Genomic DNA, 8,788 nt, shown 5'->3' on the forward strand with positions numbered 1-8,788 from the left:
CCTTAGCTCGGGCCTGGCCCAAGCCAGGAGGGTTACTGAAAGGGGTATTAATCTGCATTATCAGCAGACTCTCACTATGTTTGTAGTATACTGTTGCTTTAGTAACTACCATAATAGTATTTTTTTTTTTCCAAATTCAATGTTTTGGGGATAAATTGGGTTGAATGGGAAATACATGATAGAAAACATCACAATATTCTAACACAATATTGAGATATGACTTTTACTTTTTTAATATCCATACAACTACTGTACAAGGAGAGATGCTATCACAAGAAATAATGAAGGATACATCAATTAGCAGCCTTTTTTTTTCCTTTGTAAATGTTCAGTTAGGCATTTTTATATTGGAAAATCTTCACTGGAAATGGTTCTACTTTTAGATAATTTATCTTTTAAAATATTCACAATAGCCTAATCTTTAAATCATACACGACTTATCCTGCAATATGCATCAAAGTATGAACTTACGCAGACTTCATTAAATCTTCAGGAAATTAGCATCCTGTAAATTAGCTTCTTCATGGACCCGACATACATGTAAATGGATGAATAGAAACACATACAATGTATATAATTCCTTGTTCTATGTAAACTGTTCCAAGTACATCTTTGGGTACTAAGATTCAATGCTTTTATGATACCAAGGAAATATTTAGTTGTTCATTGGCAAATGCACTATGGGATATGCACCTGATGTCAATTAATAACGGCAAAAGAAAAGCTGGTAAAATGTCATACATGTTTCAAGCAGCTTAAGGGGCTTTCATGATCACACCAGGCTTGCATAGCGTTGCATAACAACCATGCCTAGCTTACATTACCCTACGCTGTGCCTACCCTAGCCTGCACAACAATAGGCCAAATTACGCAAAGGATACGTGAAAGAATTGTTTCATTTTTGTTTTTTGTGTACTTTCGGCATAGAACACAATGCAAAAATACAGTATATGAAATTTATACCTAACTCTATGCAGCACTACACTACAGTACGCCATGTCTATGTTATATTATGCAACACAACGCTACACTACAGTATGTCAGTGCCTGTACAATACTACGCTACCATGTACACCAGCTTCTTTCATCATAGTGGGTGTATATATCAGTATCACACTACATTGTATGCAACCCTAAGCAGGCCCAGTGTACAGTGTAAAAAACCAATTAGTGTATCACAAAGATGTATTGATCATAAACAGCAAAACACTATATTAGGATACATGTACAGTGTACTATCCAAAATCAATGCAGGTAGATAATGCATGTATTTATGTGATTTGTATTCCTACACAACCTGTGGGGGAAAAAAAAAAAAACAAGCCTTTCATAGCAGGGGTATTGTGTGAGCTGTGAAGTTCAGCTGTCCTTGATTACCTGAATGAAAATACAAGGAAAAGTAGAAATTACGCGGTGCGTAATATATGTCCCCGCCGGAAGTAGCATTTAGTAGCAAAATGTACAATATAGGTAAAAAGATGAAGGTCAAAGGTCAAAGATCAAAATTCTATGTAGAAGTTTTGAAGCCCTCACCTAGTGCCATCACATAAAGCAAAAGGAATCGAAATCGGGTTAGAAATGGCGAAGGAGTAGCATTTTGTAGCCAATGTACAATATAGGTAAAAAAAATCAAGGTCAAAGGTCAAAGAAGTCAAAGGTCAAAATTCTGTGTAGAAGTTTTGAAGCCCTCACCTAGTGCCATCACATAAAGCAAACGGAATCGAAATCGGGTTAGAAATGGCGAAGGAGTAGCATTTGGTAGGAAAATGTACAATACAGGTCAAAAATCAAGGTCAAAGGTCAAAGAAGTCAAAGGTCAAAATTCTGTGTAGAAGTTTTGAAGCCCTCACCTAGTGCCATCACTTAAAGCAAACGGAATTGTAATCGGGTTACAAATGGCGAAGGAGTAGCATTTTGTAGGCAATGTACAATATAGGTCAAAAATCAAGGTCAAAGGTCAAAGAAGTCAAAGGTCAAAATTCTGTGTAGAAGTTTTGAAGCCCTCACCTAGTGCCATCACTTAAAGCAAACGGAATCAAAATCGGGTTAGAAATGGCGAAGGAGTAGCATTTTGTAGGCAATGTACAATATAGGTCAAAAATCAAGGTCAAAGGTCAAAGAAGTCAAAGGTCAAAATTCTGTGTAGAAGTTTCAAAGCTCCCATGTAGTGCTATCATATAAAGCAAACAGAATCAAAATCGGGTTAGAAATGGCGAAGGAGTAGCATTTTGAACATTTTGATCACACACGGACGCACACACGGACACACGGACACACGGACGGACGGACACACGGACGGACGGACACACGGACACACACACGTACGGAGCCCGTTTCATAGTCCCCTGCTCGAACTCGTTCGGCGGGGACAAATAACTCATTCCAACAATAGACTTTACTTGCCAAACACACACACGCACACACACACACAATACAAAACAGGAACACACTACAACGAAACCTACCACAGCAATACTGAAGGTGTCTTGCATACAACTTGTACATCTAGTTTGTGAAAACCTGTGAGGTATCCGTACTGTAGCTATCTACAAAAAACTAGTGTAACTTTCACAATATTCTTGTGGACATTGAATTCAAAAGGTACATCTCTGTATGTGATATACATGTATGTGTAGTAATAACAAACTAGTGAGTACTTGTTGTTTCCAAACAGGATCTTAAACAATACAAATAGTTTTCCAGTCTCAGCAAAAACACCTGGACCACAATGACAACCACCCACACATTCACTTAAAGTCAGATAAAAATTACAATTTGTGGAGCAGCATTTGAAGAATGTGACGAACCTAAACATGGTTCCTCAGTCACATGATAGAATATGAATTCACTTTGTATTAATGCCTTCAGAGATATAGTGTACAAATGTAAAGGTACAATGTCTGAGTACATGTAAATACAATTTCATACAGAGAACAATTTAAATGTGGATTTGAGTTTCTGTACCTGGAAAGTTTGATCACTACTTCGCCATGTTGTAAACTGAGTACCGTATAAATTGTGTTTGCAATCTCTAAAACTAACAACCTTCACCTCACATCAATGAAGGCAGCTGCCTTATTTGCAAAGCATCATAAGACCTGAGGTTGGTCTCGGACAGAAAATAGCTCAAGGAAGTTTAACACCTCATCTACATGCACTAGAAACAACACAACATGCCATGCATGGTGTATCAAGTAGTGTATTCATTTGCATAATGATACAGACCCATAACTAGTCAAGGCAACTGACAGGTCTAGGACAATTACCCTGGACCCTTCTCCTGGCCCTAATCCTAATCCTAATCCTGAACCTAATTCTAACCCTAACCCAAACTCCTAACCCTATTTTTAACCTAACCCTAACCCTAATCTTTACTCTAACCTTACAACTAACCAGTATTTAGCCGATCTGACTGACATCCAGAGTCCAAAGCTCCAAGTAAACCCCAAGTTTGTTTTTCTAACTGCTACCCATTCCTTTCTCTCTTTCTTTCTTTCATATGAATTTGCAACATGCTATCCACAATTTCACATAATATACCGCATGCTGATTTCAGACCCATGTCTTCTGATAACATATAGTTCTGGGAGGCATAAAAGTGAGTCTCACACTGACAGAACTTGAAGCTGACGCTTGGTTTTTACTGTGAATGACAACTTTTGATAGAGTGGCAGAGCATTTCTTCTAATGTTTATCAGATCCATTTTGTTGGTATGTGTATACTACACATAATACAATGCAGAACATGTTATATTGATAATCTTATTTGAAGCATATGGATATGTCATATCAAGGAGGTACTAGTCATATGACTGGGTCATTCACACAAAAATAAATGAATAAATAAATAAATAAACAAATACTAAATGAACATCAATAGCCTGAACTACATTGTACTCAAAGAAGAAAGAGACTGACAGTGAAGATAATCTGGGACAAAACCTAAAGTAAAATTCAAATTCATTTTACAAATTATAGAGGGAAGAGGTGGTTTGCACTGCTGGCTCATCATACCTCAGGTGTCATGTTCTTTTGATAGACAGGACAAAACTACTAGAGACAGGAGTTTAATCCCAATGGTGAAGGCAAGGGACAGACAACAGCTTACATCTTACATCCTGCATGTTCTGTTCAACTTTGGGTATTTAGATAACAGCATCTTTCTTATATCGCTATACATAGTTAAGATTCTAACAAACAGCATTATCCACATTACCAAGACAGAAGTAACACTGGTTAACACATTTTAGTCACCATGGTGAACTGCAATCATCATTTTGCAGAGCATGTAATTCATTGTTACAGGCTTGAAAGCAGGCCACAGTTTACTTTCATATATGTGAATGTGTATTCAGTATGAAAAATTGGCAGTCACTGTCTTATTGATGAACGACAGTCCTGGCAAATAATTACAGTATATCCATGGTCACAAATACACTTCACAAACAATGTAAGTACATAAATCCAATTATTTAAGGAAATGAAAGGTAATTACATTTTAAAATATTCTCTATCAGTTTAAATGTTACCATGGCTCCTCAAAGTGTACCACTGATGTCACCTACGATGTACTCGTCAGTTACTATCTTGCAATATAAAGCATTTAGTGTGGCTGGTTCACAAGCATACTGTACATGTACATAAATATCCTGCACACACATACTACAGTCTTCTCTACAATGTACAATGTTTTATGTTGCAATATGGCACTGTGTGGATGGTTTGCAATCATACATAATGTGCAATACTCAATATCCTACATTGTACACACATTCTTCATTCCCATCTACTGTGTACTGCAAGTAAGGTTAATAAGGTATACAATGTATTCGCATGATCATGTCAATGAAAAAAGACAATAATACTCTCAGATCTTCCTGGCAATGCAAAGTAAACTGATTTAGTTTGATAGTGATTGCTTTGTAAAATATTGCTTCTGCATGATAACAGATCAAAGTAGCCCTTCCTGCTCCTTCAATCAAACCTGAAACTGAGTGTGATTTATAAGAGTGTAATTGTGGCACTGTCAACATCAGTTACGGATCTTAAAAAAAATATATACTGTCACTGGGGTGACAAGATCTTGTACAATGTATCTGCATTTTTGGTGAAAATGACTTTTTTAGGATTAATGATCAAATAATGGATTAAATGATGTCCTGTCCAAATCCCAGTTGTCTTACTCCAAAAATGAAGCCACCACGGCATGTCAAAGGAAAGGCTATCCGATTCACTATAGTGCTTTGGCCGCCATGTTTTTTGGCTCTCCTGAACATTTGACATTTTGTAGGCTATACGAGGCCTTGTCACCCCAGCGATGATACTGCACATGCACAAAACATGTATACAGTCAGGATTGATAAATTTGTTCAGTTTTCAGCACTTTGACCATGATAATTTAATCCTGTTCAGAAGATGATTCCCTGTAAATATATCATGTACATGGTAAATCTACGAAAAGCACTTTCAAGCAATGAGTTAACTCATGCAGAGATCAGTTTGTACCACAGTCAGTCTGTAGTTCAATTCTTCTGATACCATAATATAAAGACTTATAATTAGATGCAAATCCATATCTATTAAGTAACGAACATCATGACCCAAATTTTTACATGACATGTAGTTCCATGGTAGTTGGAAAAGATTCCATTTCAATGCCTACTGACTGATGTGTGACTGCTTCTATACATCAAGACAACTCAAAGACTCTATTACAGAAGTTTCCTCTTTTTATTTTCTTTCTTTCTTTTTTTGTTGAATGCCAGGTTACCTATCCCAATTTAAATGGGAAAGAAACACAGTAAGCCCTATGGGTAAAGTAAGCAAAATACCTAGAAGAATACCCTTGATAGACAGTGAAAACAAATACAAATTATACACTGTTGTTTTCCTTTGTCCATTCATGATGCAAGCACAGACTTAATGGATGCATGCCCACATTAAAAGATAGGTTACACACATTCTGTATGGCCAGAGAGGAAGAACTGCTGTTAGGTAATACTTCAGCATTGTATGAAGCACAGAAGCAGAAACTTGCAGTCATAGGGAAACATGTCGTATTCACCTAGCAGGTCGCATAAATCATGTATCAAACATTATACTGTGCCAAAATATTCTTCAAAACACCTTACAACTTATCTCACACTGGTGATTGACAACCATCTACCATCATCATATCAGAATTCTTTAATAATTTCAAAATGTTGAAGTTTCATATATGGTCATATACATGATGAAAGAAAAGAGTTTTTTCTCACTGGTAAAACTGTGTCTCTGGACAACAAACGGAATGACTTCCTTATGCCCCCACCCCCCCCCCCCCCCCATAATTTTGCCATGTACCACTCTACACTGCCCTACTCTTGTTAGTGTACATTGTAGGTATGGATTCATGCACACCCCACATTAGGCAAGTGAGGGTGGGGGCACATAAGAAGTCTTGCCATCACATTACATGAAGCTCACTTGCATTTTTAAAGATGGGCTAGACCAAGGACTAGAAAAGCACTACATCACATGGTTGTGTTTGGATTCTCAGTTTTACAAGATTAACTTTCCTGGCAAAGCACCAAGAAAACAAGGCAACAATCTCAAAAATGCACTAATCTTTAGCTGCAAAAGGGAACATCACATTGTCATGAACAGCACCGACAATCTCCTGAGTTAAATTTCCCTAATCAGTGATCAGCATGCCTACACGTGTACCAATAAGTACAATAAAACAGGGCTGCACACTAACCCATTTTTTCCACTGGTCCGACCTGTGTGTCAGACGGTACCCAGTTTTTCAAATCTTTTTTGACTTGCTCATTGGTGAAAAAGTTACTGGTCCGACATCGACAGTGATTTTTACTGGTCCTGGACTCTCGGACCAGTGCCAGTATGCAGTGTTGCATAAAACCCACAACTCTTTGCCAATCAATATGAATCAAATATCAACATGCAGATTTCGCCAGTACGGAATACTTGTTGAAAATTTCATGTGCAGAAATTCAGCTTCTGCTGGCTTCATAGAGGAGGGTATGCCATATAAAGCAAGCTGCCCATGTCAACCACAACGCTGTCCAAAATTTGACTGCCAATTACATGTAAAACAGATGCTTTTGGCTTGCACATGGTCTAATTTTGGCACAGGAGGTCGAACCTTGGTGCAGGTTTTTTAATGCAATAAATGCAACACACAAATTGCAATTAGAGTATCTCAACAGACAAGCGTTATAATGCCACAGACAGAAACATCCATTTGTCCGATGTCCGGAGGAGTCTTTTTTTTTTTATCTTTTTTTTTTTTTTTTTTTTATGGCTCTCCAAAGGAGGGGATTCCATTAAGCCAGATAGAAGTAGTTTCCACTGAACATATCACGACGACAAGATACAGACCAATCTTTCAGTCAAATAATGCTTATAATGGTGCATAAAATAATGGTGGTAACAAACACAAAACAGTAATTAAGAGTCTAGTCTTGGTAATAAAATAAATTACATTTCATGTGTCAATGGCACTAGCATGTAACTGTTAGAATGACAGTGAATGAACTGCCAATAACAACAAATGTAATGACAAGCGAGGGAACAAGAATTTTACACTGAGCACTCACAGAGTCAAGGCAGACTTGTTTTACGTAAATTTTTAACATTATTTTACACCAAACGCCATCATCCACACACAAACTTTTCCTCAAAGCAAAGGTGTCTGTTCATGCTGTATACGTTGTGTTAGCCTGACCAGACACTGTGCTGCGCACAGGGTCTGACATGTGTTAGTGTTTCAACGTTGTAAACGACCGTCACTATTGACGGCAAAATCACATAAAATACCTTTTATTTTGTATGATTTTAAGAGTAATATAATTGCAACACTTACCTACAGCATATTTTCCTGATTGTTGAGTTGAATTCGGCGTTTTGTTGGTATCCAGACCTTATTGTTGAATTTTTCGGAGTATAGATCGTGCGGTGGCATCTTTTCCTTTGAGAGCTTCAAAAAATCAACTACCACGCATGCGCATTCAGAAGTGGTTGCTTTTTACCTACGCCCGTGCGCCCGTGCGTTTCATGTGTTACGTAAAACTTGTAGTAAATCCGCGCGTGCTGCACCGGCAATGATTTGACCTTTTTTAGTCGGGGTCACCCGACTATCTCATCACTTTCGCCCCGACTACCTACGTTGTAGTATACGAGAGTGAATGCCATTCATATAACACGCAGATGAGGAGTGAAGCAGTAAGGACGTTTACAGACCTGATTTCGGTAAGTTTTAGACGTAATTAAACAAAAAATCGCATACCGGTTATTGAATGATGGTCATAGATTACGATAATTCCTTATATTTTAGTTTTCCACGATTAATAAAGATATTCATGAAGGAAACAGTGAACGATAACAACGTCCGCGAAGGAATAGAGGTGCAGCGCTGTCGCGATTCGCGACAGCGGCTGCGTGTAGTTAACGTTGTGTATAACTACAACACAAGTAGCATAGAACGCAACTCAGACCAGTGGTAGAAAACTACCTAACGTTAGACTAGATGTGTGTTAGATCTGTAAGCAAGATAGAAACTTGAACTAAAAGTTAATTTTACTACGTTCTTGGTGCTAGGGGCATTGATAGAAGACTGGTGAATCTGTTTACAAATTTAATTTTAAAAGGGTTTGGTGCCTACTATCTTATCAGATCGACATTAAAATAATACTCACTCTTTGAGGTCCCTGTCAACTAGCGGTTTATCTGTCACTGTTTCACGCCATTTGGGAAATATGGGTGAATTTGTATTACGCTGAAACAGATT

The 8,788-nt window shown here is 37.7% G+C and overlaps 1 protein-coding gene across 2 annotated transcripts in view; it reads right to left on the reverse strand.

Annotated features, from left to right (window-relative positions):
* Positions 1-8,788, reverse strand: part of LOC140233254 (kinesin light chain) — an 89,321-nt gene extending 80,533 nt beyond the window's left edge. For both annotated transcript variants that reach the window (XM_072313377.1, XM_072313368.1), the window contains exon 1: positions 8,697-8,788. The gene's annotated coding sequence lies outside the window, so the exon portion shown is untranslated. The remainder of the gene's footprint in view (positions 1-8,696) is intronic.

This window comes from Diadema setosum, chromosome 1 (assembly GCF_964275005.1).
Source record: "Diadema setosum chromosome 1, eeDiaSeto1, whole genome shotgun sequence".
Classification (NCBI taxonomy): Eukaryota; Metazoa; Echinodermata; class Echinoidea; order Diadematoida; family Diadematidae; genus Diadema; species Diadema setosum.